This window comes from Aythya marila (assembly GCF_965140915.1).
Source record: "Aythya marila genome assembly, chromosome: 13".
NCBI classification, from domain to species: Eukaryota; Metazoa; Chordata; class Aves; order Anseriformes; family Anatidae; genus Aythya; species Aythya marila.
In genome coordinates this window covers 3,967,356-3,995,119 of record NC_139054.1, presented here as the reverse complement: position 1 = coordinate 3,995,119, position 27,764 = coordinate 3,967,356, and positions in this window count along the sequence as shown.

Here is a 27,764-nt window from a genome sequence, read left to right as displayed (position 1 = left end):
AATTGGATTTTTAAGAAAAGATGAATTATTTTTGATATACATCATCTTTATCTAAAACATAAACCATAACAAAAGTATAAACTTAGACACCTAGAGGTAGCAGAGACTTAATTTTGCAAACATGAACCCTTACATGATTAAAGTTCTTAAAACATAGGAAGTAAATTAACAATAACAACAAAAAAGGTAATTAAGAACTTGACAGGGTGAACATTTTGTGTTCACCCTGTGAACTCCTTTCAAAAAAATACACAATTACAAATTTGATCTTACCATCAATGTAAAAAGTAATGTAATAATGTCAAAGATCCTTGGCTTCACCAAGCATCTTCCTTTTTTTCCCTGAGTGCCTATACATTCCTGATTTCTAGTGGTTCTGTGTGTGTGTCACTACCGCTGACATCTTGCGCTCTAGTGACACGGAAGTCTCAATCTAGGGTCAAACTCTGTTTCCGCTTAAAAAATCAAACAATATGATTCGTATGTCATTTAGGAATCTTGAGGCATTTTTGCCATTGGTGGATATTTGCCCGTTTTTCAAAGAACTGTAGGAAATAGAAAACTTCTATAATAGGTCATCTGATACTTAAATCCGATGGAACTTGTTTCTTCAGCAGAGCCGAACCTGTCTTGATGCCATCCTTTGACTTTCTGGGGCACTTGATTCTTTCAGCAAGACTAGTCTCTTGTATTGTGAAGAGTCTGGAAAGCACAAGTGAATTATAATAACCATCTTCTGACTAAATGAGAATGTGTTTTGTACAGAAAACCAGATCTGAATTGAGCTTTATTAATGCAAGTTTCAGGGTATGAGGAAACCATCTGAAACTGTAGGCTTTTCAATCAAAGAAAACTTTCATCATATTCAAACATTATCTGGAGAGCCATATGGATGACTCTCTGGCAATATGCCATTTATCAAGCATCTGATATATCAGTTTGTCTTCTCTTGAAAGCCTTATGGTAAAGGCCCACTGATTTTTCTTCTCAATCCTTAGTGATCAAGTAGACTTTAAAACAAGTAAAGATATGATTTCATTACTTTGAATTCATAAACGCAGAGTTAGTGAATAGCTTCTTCCAGACTTCAGCTTTAAAGAATGGCTAAGGATTATAATCAACTTTTAAAGTCAAAAGACTCTAATAATATATAAATCATAGTATGTGAAGAGAAAAAAAAATGTATCTGGTAGGATTTCATCATCCTAAGTTTTAATCTTAATTAATATTAGAAATAATCTACAGCAGAAATGCAAAAGTATCCATTTCTAACATTTTCTTCAGGTTAGCATGCAGTATGAAAAATTATTGACATTCTTTTATTAAATACTTTATTTATGTATAAGTGAATATGTGAGCTGATCAAAACTCTTTACAAGTTTCCTTAAACTTTTTCAAACTGTTCTAGAGTAAGGATTTTTTCTGACATAGGAATCCTAATATTCTGATGCTTTTAAGTAAATGTAAAGAAGAAAAAAATGAAAGGAAACCCTTTGCATTAAGGCATTTTGCTGTTCTGTTACATACTTCCTAAAAATCATAAGGAGATCTTCAGTGGTTTCACTTGTATGCAAACTGGTGTGTGTGATTTTTCATGTGCCCATTTGCAGGCCGCTGTGTTAATAATCTCTCATTTAATTTCCATTTTAGTGTGGTGTGAAGTATTTTATCTAATGTCTTCCAAATACAGGTGAGCAGTGTTTCTGTTCTCTTCCTGCTCGCTCCTATGGGAAGGGGGATAAAACAGTCATCTCACATCTTTGATAGATACATCCATGGAATGAAAAGATGACATGGAATTAAGACTTAACCTCGTGTTAATATTCCAAATGAACTTTGATTATTTTTTTTTGTGATTCTTATTTGCAGTTGCCAATAATAGTGTAAAGTATTCATACATGTAATTTAACATGGATGCTTTTGAAAATGTCTGTTTTTATTTTTGAGGACATTTAGTGTCACCAGACAAAAGACTAAAAATTACAATTTAGATGGGAATTGAAAAGCAGTATAATTTAGAGATGCATGAAAAGCAGGTAAGATGATTCCTGAAAACTATTAATCTGAAGTTGAGGAATAATTTCTACATTTCAATTTTTATTCCTGTTTGATTGTCAGCAGAAAACACTTACATAGCAGCTGTGTTAATTCTCAATTTATATTGAGGATTAAGAAAATTGCATTTAAGCAGAACAAATGTTCTTTAAATTCCATCTTGGGGAAACTTTGTAACTTATTAAATAATTCCCCTTCAAGTGTAAAATTTACAAAAAACAGTGACAGTAAGTACAGAAGATAAATATTGAATATACTTTTGTGAGAACTTCACAACTTCATTTGAGTGGGGATTTTGATCCCTATGAATTTACCATGCTATTCTCCTCCAAGCATGTTCCGTATAATTTATTTCACAATAGGAATTTGAATAGCACCTATATAATCGCTTTTGTTTGCAAAATAAGTATGTAATTCAGATTCTTATTGCTCGTAGAAATAAAAATCTCTTGAATCATAATTTGACTCGTTACTTCATAAAATCGAATGACTGTTAATACTAAGATTTCTGTTGTTGATTGTTTTTACAGTGTGACAATTGGATACGTAACTCCATTCAAGGCTAGTTTTGACTCTGCGGTTGAGGTTCCAAATTATAATTTGCCTAGGTTAAAATTACAGATGCTAAGATCACTTTGTTAGGGTCTGCATTTCATAGAAATGCTTTGCCAATCCCAATTAAAAAATGGAATGGGGTGCTTTTCAACTACCTGGAACTCCTGAAATATTCAAAAAACCGAATTAGTTCTAAATTGTGACTGCCTTAGCTAAGAAGCAAGCAAATAACTTGAATAGTGGTCTGTCTCATCAAAATATGGAAGCCCCAGCAGAAAAAGCATCAACCTTCTGTAATTACAACACTTTGCATTATTTTCTTCGATGAATGGTGAATGATGAGTTTCCTATGGATGTAATTGGAGATTATCTATGCACTCAGCACAGAAAAAGGAGTATCTCCAATTAGTAGAATAAAGAAATTTTATTTTTTTGGTGAAAGGGAATTTTGTCTACATTTCTTTAGCTGTTAGTTATTCTCACTTAAAAAAAAAATAAAATCATTCTTACAGCAGCCAGCATCTGACATCAGAAGGCATTTTGGTTGTTTCGAGGTTTTTATGTAGAATAAGGGCTGCATATTTTCCATGTATGACCATAGTTAATATTCCTGTTGCTCTAAGTAAGTCCAGTGCTGTGGCATATTTTGTTCCGCTATTTAGTTAGTGATGAATTTCATCTGGCATTCCACTTGGACCATTTTTCACTGGAGATGATAGAAAGCTGAATACTGTTGTGGTTTTAATTGGCTGTTTGATAGACAGCAACGTGTCTTAAATGTTCTGGGATATTGTTTCATTTCAGTGTACTAAAGGCCTAATACAGAACCTATGGAGGCAATGGAAAAGCTTTTGTCTTAGCATTGGGCCCTAAAGAATTGCCAATACCTGTTTGAAAAAATGCGTACATTTCAAAGCGAAAGATCAGTCATGATTTCTAATTGACTGCAGTAACACCTTGATTGAAATAAGATAACTTGGTATTTTCTATTATTAAAAAAGTTTTTTTTTTTTTTTTTTTTTTTTTCCCTGAAGTTTCATAAGGAAATACAGACTAAACTTAAATTTTTGGCATAAGAGCTAATCCCATTTTCTTTGTACTCTTAATGCTCTGAAGCTCTGAATCTTCGCTCCTCCAGTTTCAGCAAATGAGTAATACCTGGAGGGATAGAAATTTCATATACATTTTTCCCCCGAGGTTGTCTCTTCTGCTGACTGCATGGCTGTCTCTAAAACCATTCTATCAATTGTTCAAGTGTGAATGCTGTGTAATATGTTTTATATCTGTGAGGTTGAAGCTTTGTTCTCCTACTGGGAGTTTCATATTTTGATGAGACAGCTTTAGTTTCTTTCTTTTTCCATTTCCTAGGAATCCCTAAAAAATGATCTTGTTATATAAGTAGTGTAGCAACTATAACTTCCTAGTTACTTACCTATGTAATTTACTTTCCTCAGTAAAATAGTAGAGACACCATCCAGTCACTAGTGACAGGCTACAAGTTACTCATGGTTGTAATAAATACTATGTTCAAATATATATTTTGAAGTCTCCTCAAAATGTTTTGGTCTCATAAATGTGTTAATTTGTTTGTGTATATTAGTTGTGCACTGTTATGCTGTTAATACCTCTTCATGGTCAATAGCAGTCTAAGACTTCACACAGTTACCTGTGGTTTGGAGATCCTGCATTGCAGTTACACAAAAGCAGAGTGGGAAATCTGGGTGCTGGGATTTGTGTATGCCAGAACAGAGGAGCCTTGGTCTACGTGAGGACCTGGATATTTAGGTAAAATGCAAAATGCAATGCATATGTGCATAAATGTAGCACTTCCCAACCATCAAGAACTGCTGTTACTAACTCTGGTCCCTTGTATAATGAGCAGAGTTCAGTAATGATTTAGTCATATTTACATTTTTTATATTCATGCTGTCTCAGCACCTATGCAAACTGTCATTTCCATTCTCTGGCTGTGCTCGTAGTGGATCAGAGGAGACCGTCAAGTCCATGAGAAGGAGTTTCTGTGAGGGCTGCTAAGAAATAGCATGGAGCTGAGCAAGCTGCTATGCAGGCAGCTGGAGGCTGGGAGAACATATGAAAGGAAAGGAGCATGTGTTCTGGGCCTGGCCTACTCTGGATGTGAGACCTTCCTTTGCAGCTCTTTGTGGAGCAGAGACACTGAACTCGGTGGGCCTGCGTGCTGGTGGAAGGAGGAATCATTATGGTGTAGGAATATCTATGTAGGAAGTAGGAATCGTTATAACACTGAATTGAATTCAGGTGTTGTGACATGTTTGGTTCCTGTTATTTTAGTGGCTCCAGGGACTCTGGGTGTTAAATGGAAGCCTCAGAAGCATCTGCTTCCTCAGCACCCTGCCTACCCACTTGGAGACACCAGCGTACGGGTGAGGAGCTCCCTGATCCGAGGGTCCAGCCTTGTCCAGGCTCCTTCCTAGATGCTGTGAGGTGCCCCAGTGGAGGAGATCTGAGGCTGCTTACACTGCAGCACAGATTTGTTTATTTTTTTTTTATTTAAATACTGTCCGTGGCCTGTAGTATGTGCAAATATACTGTATAGCATGGAAATAGTGTTTACGGACAATTTCTGTAGTTAGTGAGATGTTAGCTTACGTCTTCTGACAGGTGTTTATATTACTGCCTGTGTTTGTAATTCATTGCATTGTGATTGTTTTTTGTCCATTTAAATGCATATGTTTTTTTCTAGCTGTTCTTATATAAGCTGATATGGAGATTAGTACCGTAGTTAAATTGATGTAAGACTGAATGGAAAAAATCCTTTTGTTTGATATTTAAATCAGTTCTATTTACTGTCTTCTTGGCCTTGCAATCAGAAAGAAGAAACAGAAGTACCTGAATTGATGTCAGCTATGTCATTTTTTTTTTCTATGACTATGTGATTTGTTCCATATCATATGTATTCTCCTGTGTATAGCATCCTTTCTGCTTTCCATGTTGTGTTGTTGTTGCAGGGTTTTTAGTGGTTTTTTTTTTTTTTTTTTTTTTTTTTTGGGGGGGGAGGGAGGAGGAGGAGTGGTGTTATTACTTGTGCTTTTTATACACTGTATAAGTTTTTGAGGGTTAAATATGAGACATAAGAAAGATGCTTTCCTTGAAACACTGGCCAAACCTCTCCTCGGACTGATGTGGTTGAGATCAGACAGACATAATTCCTGAAACACCAAAATCTTTTTAGTTTGCTTTTCTGCAGAAAGTAGATATTAATTTTAATGAAGAAAACTATGACTTCGGTAATTGCTATTTGAAATGATACTGTGTTTTTTAAGGATTTTAGTATTTGTAAAGAATGAAAATTCAAACTCTAGAGATTAAATCCACTCATTTATAGCTTCTGTCACATTAAAGGAACTGAACGTAAATCAATTGGAGTAAGCAAATGTAATTTAGCATTATTTTCAAATGTCTGTAATATAGATAGTCTGTCATTTAAAAGCAGATTTTGTTTTTGCTTTACAGTGTTTGTAAAAGATACATTTGGTTTCAATATTTTTATATTCAAAATGTTAGAAAGAATATGCTGTGGGGAAAAGTCTGGCTGCTTATAGCAGATCATTATGTATTTCAACATAGTATGAGCAGTGTACTGGGTTGTGAGTGGAATTTGAGTTTGAAGACAAAAGAGAACTATTCATGTTAGAAATACTCATGCCCAGCATACCTTACTCAAGATGATCTGATCTGACTCCATCAATTCGTGAAACTACTTCTTTGCCTCTTCCAAATGTCAGTAAATCCAGAAAATATTTTATCTTGGCTCCAGCTGCTACAATTATGAGGGTCTCAAGTTTAACATGAGAGATTTCACTGATACGCCTACGTGAAGGAAATGTATATTTTGATTGGTATCAGAACAGTCTCAGGGTTCAAGGATTAGAGAGCAGAATGCTTGGCCATGAAATAAGTGGAATGGAAATGCTTAGCTATAGCTTTTAAAGAAGCTAGTAGGTCAGACTCAGTTATTTCTTTTGTTAGCGGTGAACAACTTAGCAGCTGAGGAAAACCTGTACTTTTCTGTGGCACATTAGTGTGTACTAGTATCCAGCAAGAGGATGTTGATATAAAGATATCTGTTTATCCAATGGACAAATAATGTAGTAATTCGAATGAGTGTTTGCTTGCTGTTTAGGAATAGAAAGCTAAGGAAATGCATCAGAAATCCCCCAAACAAGAAAACACAACTATTTGTTGCTGTTGTTAATGCTGTGTCTGACAGAGTGATGATGCGTTTTGTTTTTTATTTTTTCCCAGGACCATATTGTTTTTCCACACTGCTGAGGACTTCTGAGATAGAAAACCATCTGCAAGTTTGCTTACAGATCAACCCCTTGTGAAGCCCAGGTAGTGCACTGGGAAAATTATCATGTTGCTCTAGGGTTCTCAGAAGTCTTAATCCCTGAGTTTCTTTAGGGCAAAGCTCCTTAATGAAATCACAATATTTGGATGGCACAGTCCCCAGGATATGTAAACATGCTGCCTAAACAGCTGTTAAATAATTGTCAGTGTTTATTCAGGTTCTCAGTCAGGGAGAGGTAGATTTTAACACACTTTATGGTGGGATCTCCATAGAGAACAAAGTTAATCCTTCCTACTGTGGATGTGTTTCAGAACTGCAGTGCTCTTTTCTGAAGTCACTGATTGACTGTGTGCTGACTAAATGGTTTCTATCCATTTGCAACCTACTTTCTTTAAAACATTTTTTTTTCTTACTAACGTTGGATTTAGATGATTATTAGGGATATTCAGAGAATTCCATGAAACTGTACTTTTAACAGACGTTACGATCAAACCTGAAGTCTCAGCACAGTGATCTCTAAACAAGGCATGTTTCAACCATTTTGTGTCCAAAATTGCATGCAAGACTTTGCACTTGTTCAAATGCCATGACACAGCATGTAATATGGATATTTGCTGTAATACATCTGTACAGTTCTATGCTGCTAGATGTCTAAGGTTAGGCTCGATGTGCCATACAGAGCATCATTTATTTTTGGACAGAAAGATATTTCAAGTGATAGAAAATGAAGTTAGGAGCAATGTTTGAATCCACTAAAAGAGAAATAGCTTTTAGATAAGTATTGTGTGTTTAGATCTTTGGAGCTTTGCACTTTATACTTTGTATTCAGATTTTGTAAAATTAAGAAGGGGAAAAAAAATCACTGGATCTAGTGGGGAGTGACTTTATAAGTGAGCTATCTAGTTTCCACATTGGTATCAAGTAGCTGATCACTACTTATGGCAAGGTTTTCCATTGGTATAAAAATTAAATGGTTAGTTTGTCATCATACTTAATGCATGTGAAATGTTCATAAGAGTTAAATACAGTGAGACAATACATGCTTTCATGTCTTAAATGCTAAGATGCAAAAGGGTAAATATAATATGAAAACTGTTACTGAGTATATGGTCTAAATATGCGCAGTGATTGCTCTTGTCTAAATATTAGCTGTCTGTCTTAATGCTTTGCACTATGGCATCATGACAGTATGAAGCCTGATGTGATATAAATGATGCCAATGTATGCACTGTTGGCATGAGCATCTGTCTCCTTGGCAGAGTCCAAAGGCAGCTCCTGGCAGCTTTGGAGTTGCCTCTAGGTCTATCATATGGTTAAGCTTCTGACTTTTCCTCTTTAGCTAAAGTCCACTCCATCTGGAACATATTAAATTCTCTTTCACCTTTGATACTAGAGAAACACGTGTGGTAACATAGTGCATTCTGTACTCAGGACTCTGAAGTTGCTTAAATCAGCCAAGTCTTGTGCTTAGGAATGTTACACTTCTGCAGAGATCTGAAAAAATGCTCTGGATGTTACACACCAGAACTGAAATCTGAAAAAGGATGAGATGAAAATCACTGTTTTGTGTAAAACGATTGAAGAAATTACAGTGCAATTTGTCCTTTTTTTGGGGGGGAGGGGGAGGAGAGGGAAGGGGTAGAGGGAGGCAGGTAGAGGTAGAAATAGGAAAGGGGGAGAAAGGAGAAAGCAGTACTGAACTGATCATGTTCTGTAGCGGTATTTTACTTCTCAGTGCTGATTAGGCTGCTAGACAAAGAAAATCTGAAATGCATAGTCAGCATGAAGGAGTGGGAGGGTAAAAACAGGCACAGTAGGTCAGATAGAGTTCTGGATTGACCCCAAGTGTTGTTACAGATCAAGGCATATTATAGCCCTGATATTTAGCCACATTATACAAAGGTTTGAGTCAACTATAAGGCATTAAAGGAAAAAAAAGTAGATGATGTACTTTGGACTACTAAAAAGTAGTCAAAAAATGTGGGCAGTGGTCGCTTTTCTTTCTCCAATTTCAACAGATCTTTCACTTTCTTAAACAGGTGCATAAGCATTCTATATAGAAAGCATTAAGACACCTAGTTAGCTCCAGCACACCAGAGGATTTGGTCCATACCCTGCTAGAACAACTGAATCTGGGCCTTAAAAGTACTAGCATATGTCAGCATTATACTGTACTAGATACTGAAAAAAGGAATTACTCTCTTCCTTCCTGCTTCTTGGACTGGTTCCTTTGGTGTAAGGGCCAAGTGTGACAAGTTCCCAGTCACAGCTATAGTGAGATCCAGGCTTCATGAGACAGAGCAAGAGAGAAACTAAAAAGTTTTCCAAAAAGACTGAGAAACTCACAATGGTCATTCATTTTTGATTACATCCTTTTTCTTCTTTCAAGCTCTCATATAGCTATTTAAACAATGTTAATGCCTCACAGTGTCCTGGTAACATCTGTGTAGCACAGGAAAAGGGGAAAGCTTGTGAAAACTGAAATATTTCAGAATCCCTGTCACTGAAATAGACCACCTTTGGTCAGAGTTACAAAACCACTGGCAAAGTAACACACATTGGAAAAAACAAAGAAAACAGAAGATGGGAGGAAATAGCTTCTTTGTGGTTCAAGTGAACAGCTTGTTCACTCATCTTCTGGATCCCAGCACACTTCTTTTGGTCTCTGTGGCATCTGGCTGACTTGCTTTGGTTTCTCTTCACACTTTGTCACACCAGGAGAGGGCTGTACATGCTGCTCCATCCTGCCCTGCCAATTACAGCAAGGGGATAATGACACTGACTCTATTCCAGTGCTGGCTAGGCTTAGAACTGATTAGACAGATGGGCAAAAAGATGAAGAAGACTTGATTCTGACTTTGAGGACTGAGATCTGAAAATACAGAAGTTTATTTTTCCTTCTTGCCTAGGTATAGCATAGGCATTTATATACTTTTTTATGGTAAAGTCAGATTTTAACAAAAACTCAGTGTCCGGTCTCTTTTTCTGGCTTGTCTAATATATCCCAGTTCTTGTCTGTGAAGGTGACTTACACAGACAAAAGCAAAATGTTCTTGGGAGCTACCATGTTGATAAGATATTAGAGCTCTTTGTAACGTCCTCCCTGGCAGAAACAGCATGCCTGAATGTTTGGACATTCATTTTTTCAGCACAGTTTGAAACTCATTTGATTCTGTTAGCCTCTGAGGATCATTCAAATCAGTCCAGGCAATCCATGAACCCTGACATCAATTTGTCTGCCAAAGTCACCAGTTTAATAAATAATGGTATTAGCCAGGCAAAGGTTATGTCCCTTTAATATTCATATAACACTTCACTATGTGTTTTTATGTCTTCTTTGAGCATTCACCTGGAAAGACAGCAAGCTTGAAAAGCTTATTTTGAAGAGAGCAGTGCTAGTTGCCAGGTTGTCACGCAATATGTTGTTTCCCTTCCTCTGCTGCATATCTAGGAGGTGAGCTTCTGTGATGGAGATAACTGAAGACAGACACTAATTTGGGGTTTGACATTTTACAGACAAAAATAGATGCAAAATGAAGAATGTTGCTACAGGTATAAAAATAAGCAAGAAAAAATAATCAGAAATGGAGAGAAGCAGGTGACTTTGTGAAATAAAAGAAACCATTAAGAATAGCATTGGAATTCTAGCTTACTGGAGAGTCTTTTCTTGATTAGTTATGGGGATTTCAAACCACTGCTGAGTCCTCTAAATAGGTGCTGATGATCCTTATACTTACTAGTGAAAACCTTTTTCTTTTTCCACACTGGGTTTAGAATCTTACGTACTTGTAAATGTAGCTGCCAGATTATATAACTACCAGATCATGCAACTCCTACACAAATTCTCAACAGAAATGGGATTAACTGAGGAGGTACATACTTCAGCAGTCAATGTCTTATAGACCAAAAATTGGCAAAGGTACAGCAACAAAAAAATATATTCCATAGTCTTTAGTTTCTGAATTTCTGTCTTGTCGCTGCATTGTAAGAAAGGTCAGAAAATGAGAATTGCCGTGAAGTTATCATATAAATTAACTGCTACTTACAGATACTTGTAAGATCTGAAGACATAATGTTAAATGCAGAATAAGCATACCCTTTAAAATACAAAGTTGGCCTGTTTTAGGAAAAATGAGTTATTTAAGAAGGGAAAGATTCTTAAAGAAACATAACAAATATGGTTAGAATACTGATGAGTCTCTCCTACACTCACCCTGGGAATCCTTTGGTGTAGATCTGTCACCTTTTTCTTGACGGATGTATTTTGTTTTAGGCATGTTCGGGTAATAAATGCTCTAAGTGTAGCCTGCTGCACAACACCAAGAGCCATCTCAGAATAATAGAAAGTTTAGAGCGTGAATCCATCCATCACAAGGGAAGACTACCTGAGATGTGTGAATCAAATAAATGTCTGTATACGACTCAGAAGCTGATAGCAACTTCATTTATTTTGTGCTTTAAAGGAGATGAGGGTAACTTTCAGCCTAACTTCACCAAAATAGCCCTAGCCTTTAAACTTCCCATCACTAACACCAGGAATGAAAGAAAAGAGGACCTTTTTTACACTTGATAGGTAGATTTATGTGTGATTTGGGATAAGGTGTAACAAAGAGAATATATACTTCTTCATACAGCATTTTCAGTCTTGTTCCGTAGCTCATCATGAATGAATTTGAAGGCTATATAAAAGGCTATATAAAATTCTATTTTTAAATCTACTTATTATAATTTAATATTTTTATTTTGGAAGTTTTAAAGGAGCCAAAAACTACATAGTTCTTACTCCCCATACATATCTCACTGTAGATCAAAACCATATGAAATAAGCAAAAAAGGGTCAATAAGAGTAAGGATACAAAGAAGATATAGCGGAAGGACAGACAGCTTCTTCAATGCATTCTGGGCTTGTTAGCTTTCTTGTGGTTTGAAAATGGGAGAATCTTAGAATAAAAACTTGGCAATCTGTTTCTTTTTTTTTTTTTAAATTATTATTATTTATGTTTTTTTGTTTTTTTCCCATGGAAAACTGGTTGCCTAACAAGGAAAAATGCCATGACATCAACTATTTCTGAAATATTTCTGTTACTTAAGATTGATTGCAATTACTTAACTGTTTCTTATACTTAAAAGTATTTTGCATTCATAGTTTAAAGATATATAAATATAAGGATAAATAAATAAATAAATGTGTGTATATATATATATATAAATATATATAAAACAAGGGTATAGCTACAATGTGTTCTTTTCACAGTTAATGATTTAATTGAGTTAATTTAAATGTCTGGGTTGATAGCTGTCACTAAACATATCCATAAAATAAATAACGGGAGAGAGAGAGTTATAACCTTTCCATGAAAAGCCCTAAGAGGGAAGTACAAGATTGAGGATTATTTCAAAATATCAACTGTACAAGGTATACAGCATTTGGTAGGATATTAGAATGTTGTTGACTCAGTGGCTTGGGCCTTCTATGTATAGTAAGAGAAATGTTCTGTTCTATCAACCATTTATTTTTTTCTTCTGCTCAAATTCATTTGTTTGTTTATTTGTGAAGCCAGTAGCTACTTTTCCAGGTCTGTTCAGGGTATGAACAAGTTTGTTCTGTGACCTTGCCTGTCTCCTTTTACTTTGGTTGAGAAGTAGTGAGAGGGTAAAATGTGTTTTCTTGTGGAATAAAAATCTGAAGCTTAGTACAGGTTTTCTTTTGGCAAACTTGCTAATGATCTATTTTAAACACATTTTAAAAAAGTAGCTTCCCAGTAGGAAACGATTGTAGTGGAAGACAGCATTCTAATTTTGCAACATGTTTGATGAGGGAGAACAGCATATATGAGGAAAGCCATAAAATCTGAGTGTTGTCTTTCTCTTTAGATGCCTAGATAAATGACAAAGATCCTACTAAGCCATTTCCTTTTAGATGTAGGTACTGCAGTTTTGCTTTCATGTTTCAGAGAGGTTATGCTGCTTGTACAGGACCATGCAACCAGTCAATAGTAGAGATAGGAACAGAATTCCTGATTTTCTAGCCCACAGTATGCTCAAGGCACTGTAGAATAAAGTTGTAAAAGAAGGTCAGTCACGAGCCCTACACTCAAAATACAATAAATTTCTTGAACTACACCTTCCTTTTCAAACGACTTGGATTTCCTTTAAATTAACACTCCTTATTCATAGTGATTTCCCTAATCATTGCTCCAACTTATTTTTAGAAATTATAACAAAGATGAAAGAACCATAGGAATAAAATCCTTATGTGTCTTTGGAATTTTTATTTCATAGATGAATCTCCGATCTGCGTAGGGAGATCTGTGCTCAAAAAGCAAGAGAAAAAACATAAGTGATTAATAATTGGAAATGTGGAGTTTAAAGTGAGATGAAGGGGGTATACTAGCATATAGGAAGAACTGTAGGGAAAATGTATGGCAATGAACTTTCTGCCGAGAGAAAAACGCTATAGCAAGTTCTGCAAGGGGGGGGGGGGAGGTGTTAAAATGTACGGAATGAATTTTCTGTATGTAAAACCTACCTATCATCTCAAAAAACTAAAAAACCTAATACTGAATCAGCTAGATAGGCTGCACAGTGCTGAGTGACCAAATGCCCTTCAAATTCCTTATCCCCCAAAGACAGTGGTTTAAGGAAGGCTTTGAGTGGTCCCCAGTCACTGGCCTCTCTCTGGCCCACATAGCATTTTGTGTCCCCTCGAGCAATGAATCTAAGCTTGCAGGGAGAAAAAAGAAATGGAGATTAGGAAAGGTCGGTGGGAGATAGTGAGCTCTCTGGTGCTTTTATAGCCTCACAGTTTTGACAAGAGAAATATTTGACAAAGAGAAGGTAAGATTTATTTCCTTTGTGTTTCTGGACAAAATTAAAATAAGACATTAATGATATTTTTTGAAGTAGAATCATGCTTCAAAATTATTAGCCTTGTCTTAAGACTAACATCCTACAGCATCATTGGATACTAGTATCTCAAATACCTATTAATTAGTAATTATTTTGATTACTAATTAATATTAGTATGTCTAATATTAAACTGACTTCCTCTGTTATAAAAAGGATTTTTGGTGTCATATGTTTCTGACCTATGAATTCCTAATTAATCTGCAAAAGGATAATACTTACAATACAGGAACCAGAATACTTTGCTCCCTTACGATGGAACATTAAAAAAAACTCTACACAGGTTCCCATCATCTGTATGGACTGAATTTAGGTTAAATTTCTAGAGCAAGGAAGAATGGTCAGGTTGCAGACTATCTTAACAGCTATCTCTTGCCTAAAATTCTAATGTCACTGTAATGGGTTAGGACAGCAGTGTCAAATTCAATTACTCATTTAGGTCAGATTGAGTTTCCTTGATGGCTGTAGGACTGTTAGGGAACAGAAACATGATATGATAATGAAAATAAGTTTTGATATAGGAAATAAATTGATAAATGACCAGAAGATTATTTTGTGGCTAGTTGACACATGGCTCATCTGTAGCTTGGTAGCCAACTTAATTCCTTTTTTCAGTAACTCAGCAATTTTGAAAATTAGAAAAAAATAGCATAGACAATGTCAAGGCAAATCACTGTGTTAATGTAAAAGGGGAGTAAGTGATTGCTGATCTAGGAGGCATTTGGGCTCAGTTTCTATAGCAAGTTTCTTTCCTCCCTGAGAAAAAAAATAAAAATAAATCCTGACTGCTTTTGTGATACGGACAGCTCATGTTGATGTTGCGTGTGGGTAGGATTTTCATGTAACTCTAGATACTTAGATAACAGACATTTGGTGTTATGAACAGAGAAAAAATGATTTTATTGCAGGACATACGAAAGCACCATGAAAAATTATCTGCTTATTTCCAGTGTACCAGGAGCATGGAGTGGAGATGGTTGGGTAAGACGGGGATATAGATATGCTCTGTCCATGTATTGCTGAGGAGAGAGCAGACTAGTTTGTAAAAGTTAAAAGGAGGTCTCCCAAACTTCACACCTCAGTCTGTGACCTCAGTCTGTGATCTCATACCAGATCTTGACTGAGTAGAAGTTTTTTGTTGCCATGTATTTTTTACTTCACTTATTTGATTGTGAGAATTTCGTAACTTGTAAGTTCTTGTTGCTTGCATAGCACTGCATTTCAGCCAGTAAGAAATGAGAACTTCAGAAATTAAGCTTATTGGAAAAATGAGCAAATCTCAGGCTGTTTCTAAGCTGACTATTTTTATGTTACCGAAGTAGTGCTGGTTCATAGTAGTTGAAGTATCTGGGCTGGAACTAGCAACCAAGAAGCTATAACTAATGTGACTGATTTCCTCCTGTGAAATATATGCATGCCTGGGAATTAAGTTATGCTGTTCAGCCTTACTTTGGCTATTCCAAGAATTCTGGAGTCCTTACTGCTTTGGGTCTATCCCTGACAAACTCATTACGTATTCCATCCTCTTTTTTTTCACTGAAGGTCAACTATCTAAACAGCTTATATAATACTGGTGCCCAACATTATTTAATAATATGCTGCCCAGCTGATCAAATCTGGATCATAATGAGGGCTTACAAATATTCTTGTTTCATAAAAATGGTAAGAATCAAATCATTTTTGATTCTTAAGTGCAAATCATATTAGCATTTGAATGTGCTGGTGTTACGTAGCATAGAAAAGAGAGATGAGATGACCCAAGAAAAGATACTGAGAAAACAAGACAAAAGATGGCAAGATAATATATAGAGTCAAGGTCAAGGCCACATTACTGTGTGTATCAGAGATGCTTTGAAACATTAAAATTATAAAGGGTGGAAAAGTGAGAGGAGGAGGAGGCAGAAATAGCTTATAGATGATGTCATCTAGTCTTTCAGGAATTAGTGGTCACTTGAGATAAAAAGATGATGGCTCTACAGAAATAGCTGAAAGCCCTTATGCTTTCCTGAACAAAGAATTAGTGTGAGAAAAATATTCTGTAAGTGTATATGCTTCATAGTTGGGGCATACATTTTGCTTGAGTAGTTTTTTTGCAAACCAAAGGGAATTCCACAGGCACCAAAAGAATCTGTGATATGGAATTGAATTCAAAATATGGTTTTAGTCAAAAATGAAGAGAGAAGGGTACAGGAAGCAATCTGTGAAATAATTCTGGTTTTAGTTTGGTATTGCTAAACTGTTACATTTCAGTGTGTTTTGCAGTTATCTTTTTAATCAATTCCTGCAAATGGCATTTTTATTATAAAGTTTAACAAAAAGAATCAAAACATATCTCTGTATCTTGCTTTTGATCAAAAAAAGGGGAGGTTGCCCTAAAATTCAGTTATATCACATTTTGATTTGTTTCCCATTAAATAAAGTGAAGAAAAAAATAATTCACTTTCTTGCCAAATTGTTTTTCTCAGACACAGCTCTCATTAAGCTTCAGCATATAGTTGCTTATAGGTACATCTACCATATGGAGAGTTGGAAATTCAGGAAAAATGCCTTTTTCTGGAAAACAGTCTGAAAAGAAAGGATCAGAGTTCTCAGTTGTACAATGAATGTTGCATCCTTGTATGTAGTATTCTGAGTACAGTAGTAATTATCTACTGTTGTTCTCAATCTTCTGCAGTACAATAACATACTTAATACCTTGAAAAAGAGAAGGAAGATGGGTCATATTTCAGACAGTTAGGAAGAACTGGGAAATACTTGAATCCGGATTTAGTTCTGGATCTTTTATCTTGATTTAAAAAAAAAAAAAAATCTTTGAAAGAGTGCTGGCTGTTCATACATCACTTTCTTCTTGGTTTCTGCTTTCTTGGTTATTATAGCTTGAGATGTCAGTTGCACACATGGAGAATAAAGACAGCATTTTCTATAACGATTTGTAGTTTATTCTCCATAAACTCATGTAGTTATCCAAGTAATGTATGACGCATTGTTGTCATTGAATTGGGGGATTTTTTAATTATTTTTTTTGTGAAAACGCTTAAAATTGTGAGGAAGCACAGATTTGAATGAATGACTTTTTGAAGTATTTTTACAAGCATTTATAGTGAGTTTCTCCCCAGGGTCTGAAATGGAGGCATACATGTACAGCTAAGAGCAGAATAGGTATAGTTTGCTACAATTCTTAAACACATTTTGACTATTACCTACTGGTGGTGAAGGCTCTCTTTGATCTGGTCAGATGTGATCAATGGCCGTTGTGATCATCTGGTCAGATGTGATCAATAGTCGTAGTATCAATACCAATAGTATCAATAGTCATAGTGTCACAATTAATGCTTTTAGGAGCTTCCTTCTGGCAGGAACAGGCAAAATTTACCTGAGAACTCATGAGTCAGATGAAAAGAGGTTGATCTCCTAAATTCAGCTTAGGCATTTGGTTGTTTTAAATGATAAGGACAATGTACAGTATGCTTTGAATTAATTCTTTGGTAAATTGTTTGTTTTATGTTGGCTTCTAGATTAGTTAAGAGGAGTAGTAAAGAGAAAGAAAATCCTTGTTTCTTCTGTTTCTTTAGATCTCTTACAGCTTCGATTCTCATTTAATAAAAAAATAAACTACCACCACCGACAACAAATTCATTTTCAACAGCAGAGCAAAAAATATCACCTAAAATGGGTTAAAATTTCATTAAAGAGATATAAAAACAAAACTTCTAAAACACTGGAACTATTGTATTAAAATGTGGACTTCGGTAGCATCAACAAAGTTGCCTTCAACTGAGGCAACTTTCAGTCTTTATATAGACTACTTCCAAACTGCTGCTTATTGTCTTTGTCCCATTTTGACAGCAGTGATTGTAGTAGAATTTTCTAATGGAAAATAAGAGAAAATAATTCTTTTGAAGTTGCTTTATTTAATTTGAAGCCTTTTACTGTTAAGCTAAATGTACACAAAGAAAGGAAAAAGAACAAAACAGATACAAGTAATTTATTTGTCAGGTATTGAAGCCACTACTGTGACCACATTCTCTTATCAGGTTTACAGGGATCTGGAAAATTTGTTGTAGTACTACCTTGTTGAAAATAATAATCTGTATTGCCGATCTGGTAAGGTGTTTACAGCAGTTTGGGGAGAGTCAGCTTGATAAACCATTAACAAATCAGACTGGGAAGAAGGTGGAGTAACAAACCATAGAAGACCAAAAATGGTGTAAAGAGAAGAGGCTTGAGGAACAAGGTATAAAAAGTAGCATAAGATCCCTTTCATCTGCTGTTAGATTAATACAGAGTAGTTAGCAGTGTCATTCCGGCGATGTCTCTGTACTTCAGTGACAATATCTGTAAATTCATATAAATGCAGCAGTAGTTTCCAGTAACCCAAACTGATAGTATACCTCACTCTATTAGCCTTTTGTTCCCTTAGATTTCTGATATTTATGTATTCCAAATTTTACTGCACAAAATTGTATGTAGATTAAATTTCCTACTTTTTTTTAATGGTAAGCCCAATTTCATCTATGCGTGTATATATACATATCTGTAGCAAAGTTGGGATGTGTTTTGCAGATACATTGGCTGAATGAAATGGCTATTTTTACAAAATCCATTATATGAATATGATAGATTCCAAAGCAAAGGAAAACAAAAACAAATGTCCAAATGTTAAACTTTCATGAAACAAAATTTTAAGAGCTATCAGGGAGTATGACATTAATGTTCCTATCAGTTTTCTGTGAACAGATGAGAAATTTTCACTTGGAAATTAATTGCAGGGTAAATAAAGGATGATTCCCAAAGTGCAAATTCACACTCCTATTGTTTTCAGTGAAGAATGCTATAAAAACTTCAGCTCAATCACATACTGGACTGTGCAGCTCTGCTGTTGGCAAACTGCTCAGACAAAATCCTGCAGAATCTCTGCAGCATGCTGTAGAAACAGTGGTGGAGCATAGATCAGAATGTATATGATAAAAACTACTTTGTTTAAAATTCTGCGATCATAAAGAATGAATGGATTTTGGACTGGAAAAGCAAACAGCCAAATAATTTGTATCATCTTTGCAATATGTATGGTACAGCTTCTAACGTTTCTAATGTGTCACAGATGGTCTGGTTGGGCAGAAGGACTGCCAAAAGTGAATGTATGAAATTAATCTCTTTTTCACCATATCTTACCATCTGCTGCCAGTTCATTACGTCTGTTACTAATAACAAATAATTAATAATAATTGCAATAATTTAATTAATATGTTCCTGCTTTGTTTAAAACCATTTTTATTGGGGTTTACTGTTTTAGACTCCTTTTTTATATGTATGTGTTAAAAAAGATGTAACCCTTTTTCTGGGTTACCAAACATGTAAGTTAATTGTGTGTCTATTCTTAACGATTATATATAAGCTCTAACAAAGTATCCTTGTCAAGGAAGTCTCTGGAGTCACTGAGGCTGAGGAATGGATTTTAGTTCTGCTGGATTTTAATTACAGTGAGCCTAGTTGTCATGTTAATATTAGGCAAAGCCTAGCTGTGTAATGGTGACAATCTCTAACTACTAATGTTATTGTTCTAATATTGTTCTTTCAGAGAAAGAATAAACTAAAAATATTTAATCTTTTCCAAGTTGCATATAATTCTATTTCCACAATGTTTCCAATATTTCTCTCTGCTTTCATTTTTTTTTCTTCCCACAAATATTTCTCATTCATTTTTGTTGCATATGTCGTGCCCTTTTCAGTGTTTTCTGATTATTATATTAACTCGTTACTTTCTATTAGCAAACCTTGGCTTAAAAAATTCTGATACCATAATCTTGTATCAGTGCTACTAGTTGTCAGGCATCTTAAATATTTTATTATGGATAATTACTACAGTTTTAACATCTTTTTCTTGTAAGCATTTTTTTTTTTTCAAACGTAGTAGGACATATCCATACTTATAATAGGATGACAGGTTCTTAAAATGACCACATACACTGTTCTTCATGATTTGACTTCTTCGTATGTGTATGTTACTTCAATGATTTGCCCCAGGCATATTTAGATACTTATTTTCTTTTCAAGTAGATTCTTATTTTCTGTATATGATGCTTTATTCCTAGTTGCTCCTTCTAATACCCAATCATTCATGGCTGTGCCAATTTGTGAAGCCCATTGGCTGGGGTAGGGAGACAAAGGAACGTGACTTCACTAGCTCTTCGGTTTCATCCTGCTCTCCCTCTCCTGGCAGGAACCGAGGAGCAAGAACAGTGCTTCTGCTTCCCACCTGAGTGTGCACCAGCCGCCACTGGAGTCATACACTGTAGTGTATCTATGACTTCTGCTTTTCTGTTCCTCTCTGAGGGCATGTAGGAAAGGCCAGGACAGAAGTATTGCATTGTACTTTACTGTCTTACAGATTCCCGATATATTACTCTACTATCTGTTTTTAGTGTATTAAGCATTGTTTAGTTCTGGCACATGTTAAAAAGTGATCTGATTGATGTCATGTAAAACTGACAAATTATGATTCTTTTATAGTAGCATCTGCTTTTGTTTTTGATAAATATTTACATTGAGGAATCATAATCCCGTAAAAAACACTTTTTAGAACAGATAATATTGATTCTGTAGCGTACATTTATTCTGTAAATTCAGTGTAGCTTACTTTATTATAATTGAACTCATCTCGTTCAGGGTAAGATGAAAGAAGTGATGAAGTTATTTATTATGTAGTTTGTCTGAACAGAAAATTTCCCTTAATCTCTCCTCCCCCACATTTGAATTTAGCTCATAATTTAGGAAATGACACGCAGGTCATATTATATGTTGCCCAATACATCTGGGTGGAATTTCTTGCATCAGAGTGGTCTGTGGGAGTTCAGATTTTAATTTAGGAGTCCCCAAAGAAAGTTTTGCTGGGATTATTCCTTTTAACCTTCAACATTACATCTGTCCCTCAGTATAAATGTTCACTTTTAATAATTCACTTAACATATGGCCTAGATACACTGCAGCAATAGATCCCACATGTTAATTATGCGTAAAACAGCACAGGAAATGGTTGGTAAGTGTTCTAGGTGGTGTTCTGCATTGCTTCTGCCTTTTTTTACAGTAATATGTTAAAATTTGAGGCAGTTTCCTAAGAATGATTCTGCAGAAAAATAACATGGGAAAAAGGCATTGGGCACCAGGCTCAGCATTCTTGTTATTTCTTCTGTAGCAATGCATTTTTATGAAATTACATGGCTCTGTTTACAAGGATGCCCAATCTTACCCACTTTCTTCTCAGAACATTTTTCTGAGAATGTAAGATGCTATTTTGCACTATATTTGCAATAAGCATTCTCAAAATACAGTCAACTTGGCAAGTTTTGATATGATTTCATTTAGTTATTGTGACAAATGAAATTGCTAAACTTTCGCTTTGAAAGAAGTTGTCTTTGAGAAAGTTTTAGTTTTCGTAATACAGTTCTCAGTTAGTTTAATGTCATGTTTTTGTGTACGTGTGCATTTCTGTATAAAGCAATTTCTAAATCCTTAGCCTTTCTACTCTGTAAGATACATCATGACAACAAATGGTTCACTGACCTCATAGTATATGAACCAAATGCATGTATCAGAAATATTCCTCATATAATTACTAGAAAATAAAATATTGTAGAGCTGTCATGAAACTCACTATACCAAAGTGAAATCTCACTGTTACGTGACACTGCAGGAGATTTTTTAAAATCAATTATTTCCCTCTCCTTTTCCATAACATCAAGTTTGATCGTGACTGCCTATCATGTATTATATCTGAAAAAACAAAGCATGAATTGTATTTTGCAAACTAAGCAACAGCAAATAGCATAGCAGGTTTTTGTAGCAGTAGTTTCTCATTAAGGTTGAAAAGGCTTAATGCATAGGTTTTTGGTTTAAAAAAAAAAAAAAAAAAAAGTGAAAGAATGCTTTGCATAAGTCCATAGAGGTCTTACTACTTAATTCAGTCATCTCTAGATTGTTCCCAACTGTGTACCATGCTGAGGACTGTAGGACATTCTGGAGTTCTTACTGCAAGGGAAAATGAAGAAGAAATTAATTTTGTTTACTGAGTACTACTGAGTAGGTGCTTCTACATCCCCAAAATCAGGGTATGCAGGAAAAATTTTCTATTCTTCCTCTCTGGAAGGCTTAAATTTAGATGCACTGCAGAAATGTGATCCAGAATACAGTAAATGTTACTTAAAAATTGAAATATCAATTTAAAGAAACATTAAATTTTGTAAAATAGGTTTCTTGTCTCACCATTTGCTTAGATTTTGCTAGTCACACACAATCCTTCTTGTCTTCTGAGCCAACAGAATTTTTATCTGTGTGTTCACAAGAAGTGTATGGGGAAGCATATCAGAGTTGCGGAGCAGCAATATGAATTGGATGTCACTTTTGATGCCACTTGCATAATCTGTAATAGCAAAGCCATCTAATAACCTGTGTTTCTTGCTGACAGCTCACTGAGCTAGCTACGTAGGTTCTTGCTGTTAGCCAGGAGCTGTTTTGCTGACAGAACTCTGGAGTTTTCTTAGGTTTGGGGGTATGATGAATTCTGGCCAGCTGTGCTGATGGTGCTGGGGAGAGCAGTTAAGTTGAAGTCCTCAGATTCTGTTGTAATTATGGGTTTTAGCAATACCAGAGTGCAGTGAGAAAATCGGTCTTCCCATTTGCTTGCATGAAGGAAGTATAAACAAGATTATTGCACAGCTGATTCTTCCACTGCTGGGTTCTTTCTCAGTAGGCAGTAAGGTAATTGTTCCACAGCCTGTGTATCACATTTCTGCCTTATGTACTCCATCATACTGTTTCAGTATTGTCAATATGAGCTTTATTTTCTCCCATAGACCTTAACAAAGGAAAACCAGAATTTGATTCCAAATCTTCTTGGCAAGACCAAAAGGTCCCATCACAGGCTGAAGTCCCATCTTCATATAGAGAACTGTGTATGTCTGGTAGACTACCATAGTTCATTTTTGTTTGTTCCACTGATGTGGCTGCATAGCCTGAAATGTTCTGAGAGCTGTACTTGTCCTGCAGGTCAGAGTGCTGCCTGTGCCCTGCTGTTGCCACACTTCTCTGAGGGACAGCAGTGGCCTGGCCAGCAGGCCTCTGAGGTCAGGTTGCCAGGGAGTCCCAGCTGTGGCTGATCCATCATCTCTTCACTGGCACACAGCGGAGGGTTCTTTGCTTTGGTATGTTTGTTTGTTTGTTTGTTTATGCAGTCTCATTAGGTGGTTTTAACAGCTGGGCTGTTTTCTCCCTATTTGTCTTCTCCAGAAAAACAAATTGCTGATTTTCAGCTCACTGGTCAATTTTAACTGTACTATGTTTTAATCTGCTCCAAACTTGCTACAAATAAGAATGCAACCTTTGCCTTCAGAAAGCATGATGTTTAGTTTATCATTCTCAGCTACTAGTGGGACCATGACCTGCACAGAAGTATTCCACTAATGTTCCAACTAGTAGGTGTGTGGCAGCATTTTATCACGACTAATAATATGTGTTCAAAAAATTGTTATTGATGTTGAGTAGGCTTGGCAATGAACACTAAAATAACTGATTTTTCAGTGTATAATAACAAAGCACCTGAGTGTCAAGCTGAAATTTAATCCAAAGGTACACGTTGGTCTTGGAATGCTGTTTGGGGCAACAGCTGTGACAATCATTTCAGTGGGAAGCCCTTAATTAACCCAGCTGAGGGCGTCTGTCTGAGTTAGGTGAATGGACTTGCTTGTGGTGCAGTGGGAGACGCACCTGCCTCCTGTAGGGTATCCGTCTTAGGCGTTTGTTTTTGAAAGCACTTTTCTCTCAGACTAACTGACAACTAACTCAGACCAGATACTTAACCTTTAGAGAGATGGAGTTAGATGACATGTCCTAGCCACAGTATCAATTTAAATGTACATGTATGTATGAATTTTATGTGTATGTACACATAGCTTTGTAAAATGTGGACTCCTCAAAAAGGAATAATATTTCAAAAGCTTTTCAATATAAACAGATTTGCTGATGAATTAAAACTGATATTGCTGTTTGGTTTTTCCTAGGAGTCTTAGCATTGCACACAGCTGTTTTTTGTGTTTTATACCTTTATATGTTCATTAATGTAGAAATCTTCTTGAAATATTTGAAGAAAGGGAATACAGACTCAGGCTGAAGGTTTAATGCTAGTTTAGCTTTCTATTACGTATTTCCTATAAAAGTAATCATTTGGTTATTATTTCATAGCTTGGTTCTTTATCCACCCCACCAAAATTATGAGTAAATACCAGTCACAAATCAAATAGCTTTTCATCTTGTAGAGTTCTTTCCTCCATGTTTCATTATTCTCATGTTAGATGTCATTGCTTGTATATAATTTCATCTTACTAAAATTTGCTCTTCTAAATTACATTTTTAATAGGATTTGAAAACAAAGCAAATTCAGACCCACTCTTTTTAAATCTATGGTAAGGATGTGTATTGCTTTCAGGTTAATAGCATATTTCATTTGAAATTCTTCACTTTATGCTAAGTCAGAGCTTTTTATTGCTAATGTATTAAATCCCTCATTCCAAAGCAAAAAGGCAAGGGGAAAAAACAAAACAGCACCATTATTAAAATAAATATTTGATTCAAACAACAGGAGAAACTTCCAACGGAATGGCAAGAAAAACATAAAAAAAAAAAAAAAAAGCGCAAAAGTCCAAAGTATGTTTTAGAGAGAGAAAAAATGTTAATAAATAAAAATAAATAACATTTTCTGGACTTTGAATATTACAAAACCAACTAGTAAATTGTAAGGACAGATAAATCACGTATTTTGCACTTCTATACTTTCTCATAGCAGGAAAGTGAACACATTGTTTCATACTTCCTGACTTAAAAGATCTAATGTCTCATTTTCCTTACTTTGATACTGGGTTAAGTACAGGTTGAATTAGCTATTTACGAAATACAACTAATGGTTAATTATTTAATTGTTATCTATAGATAAGTTTAAATGCATGGAAATTATAAAATAATTTTAATTAGAAACTTCACGATAGAATGTAAGGCAGCATATTTAATGTACCTAGAAATTAAGTTGCAAACTCATTGCCTCCTGTTTGATAGAATTATGGATTTGGAAAGCCAAATCTAAGGATTCAGGCCATTACTTATTTTCCATTAAAAATGGTTGTTCTGGGCATATTGACAGTATAAAGCCAAAACCATTAAGTTCAAAGTAAATGCTTTACTGGGTAAGTTTCATACATATTATTTCATATTTTTTATTTTTATTTTTATTAATTTTTTTTTACAAAAAGATGGGGCCAGGAGGGGACGCAACCTGACTGCATCCCCTCCTAGCCTCTTGCCCACACCAGCCTCCAGAGAAGGTCTGGACACTGTGCAAGTGCTGCTCACTGTGTTATCAACATAGTTTCAGAAATCCAAAACACAGCGCCATAGAGGCCGCTAGGAAGAAGATAAACTTTGGTCAGATAAAAAAAGATAAAATTTGGTCAGAAAATATACGTATCTTTGCATGTAAATAAATGTCATTTCCCCCATGCTGGTGTTCAACAGTACAATTGCACAATTTACTAGATGAAGAAAGAATTGAGGCTGCTACTGAGAAATGCTATTGAGAATCTGTAATAAAGGAAGTAGAAATGTTTCCAAAGTAGAATGATGCTGAAAAAGTATGAATAGTACTAAAACTCCTTACTCTTTCTTGTCTGTAAGGGGAAAAATATGTTGTCATCTCCTCCAGCATCTTCACTGTGATAGACACTAAAGAAGAATCTGGTATCTTTCTGTTCTTGCAAACAAAGTGAGTGGATGCTGGATGTTACAAATATAATAGCCCTGTCATTTTTTTGTTTGTTTTTTTTTATGAATTCTTTGCTATTGGGTTTTTGGAAGTTGAAGTTGAATCAATGTAGCTGTTGATTTTAGGGGTGACTTAGCAGTTTAGACCTGTTGAGAATATTATGTCCAAAGATCCCACTTAAATTACAGGCTTATATTTAATGTTTAAGCATTTCAGCATTTTACTGCTGAGACTTTCAGTAGTCATTGATTCAGTACACCCTTTAGAAGTTAGTTGTACAGCTTTTACTGTCTCAGAAAATGGGAGAAGGAATCAGCCACTGATAAGTCCATCATTACAAGGTAAATGAAACTCATTCTGGCTTGTATTTTTCCTTCTTCATGGTGAGAGAACTTCCTCATTGTAGTTATATGCTAATTTTATTTGGAGGTATTGTAAATACCCTCTACTGAAATTTAAAAATCCATTTTAGTCCCAAAGAAGCTTACAGTGTCTTTTTAGTGGAAATATTTCTGTTAGCTAATACTAGTACTGAGTCAGCTAACAAGCTCTCACAGAGGATGAAATTACTGATTCTATAGAGAAGGGAATTACTAATATTAGGATTAAGAGAACCCGATGCAAGGAAATACATATAAGAAAGCCTGTTCTTTTGTTAATTTCAACAAAGCAATCTCTCAGAGAATAGAGTATGAAGATTTAGAGCTGAAGAGTTCAATCTTACTTTACTTCAAGCACTTATAAATATGCAGCATGCTACAAATGCTAGAACTGTAGAGAGAAGGTGATAAAATGTATTTTGTACTGTTTCTTCCTCACATTATTGCACCTTGCTCAGCAGATTATTTATTATGTTAGTTCTTAATAAATAATTGATGGAGAACTGATAATACAAAATTTACTGAATATGTGGAGTGTTTTATTATTACATTAATATGCTACAGGTGTGTTTTATTGCTCAATTAACATATGCCTCAAGGTGTGGTATGATATATGAAACTGCCAGTGTTCGGATTAACAGGCTGGTAAAACGCATCCTGAAGGGTCTTAATGGTTTTGTATAGTCAGGAAAGATGCCCTATATTTAAAGGTATGTCTGTACAGAAATTGCAGTGTGGTTTAGATATGCAAGCTAACTTTAAATGAGGAAGCATGAGTTCTGGAAGTAAGCTAACAATAGCCATGTGGGTCTTTTATGTAAGTTACATTACATGGGCATTTGGGAGAAACTCTTAGAGCTAAAGTGGTCTCCATTAATTTCCTAGCTTTCCTGGAAAAGTTGTAAAAATCAGATTATCTCCCTCACACCTCATTTACAAGGCCATGCACAACACAAGTACACTTGTTATCTCTGAGTGCTACTCTTTATATAGTAATGCTGTGAATGAAGCACAGGAAATTTAAATTGCATTTAAGTTTCTTCCAAAGTTCTTCATCTAGGAGTAGTTTTCATTGCAGAACTTAGATGAGGGTTCTGCGGGAGAGTGAGCAGTGTCTTTTGGAGGGATTTGAATTTTTGTTTTTGTATTTACTTCATACTTGTTGCTTTTCTATAGCTCTTCTAAAGGCTGACTTACACAGTATCCCTTGACTATCATTAGTCTCTTCCTTCCTTCTCTCTTATCTTATTTTCATTCTGTGCACAACAGAAGATGAGTAGCTTTAGGCTCACTTTCTGAGTAGAATGGTTGCAAGGGAAAATGGAAAACTGCAGCGTTCAGTGTCTACGTATTCCTAGGTGAAACTGTCTGCGTGCAAAGGGCAGAGCTCCAAGAGCAAAAGGATGTCTGCAATAGATCAGACCAAGAGTCCAGCTGACCCTGGAGAAATCAGCAAAGACAACAGGCAATAGCAAATGCTTGAAGAAACAGGAAAAGCAGAGTAAAGCAGTAAAAGCATATTGGTATTTCTTTAGATAGGGCTTTTCTTATTTTCATGTGCAGTATAAGGACTTCTTAAGTAGAATTATATCCAGACATTTTTTAATAGCCCTTGAGAATTCGTGTCCATTTTCTGAGGTTTTTAATATTTTACATATTAACATCCAACCTTTCCTATATGTTCCATTGTTTAAATTCTGAATAGTGTTGGAAAAGCTGCGTTTACATCTGCGCT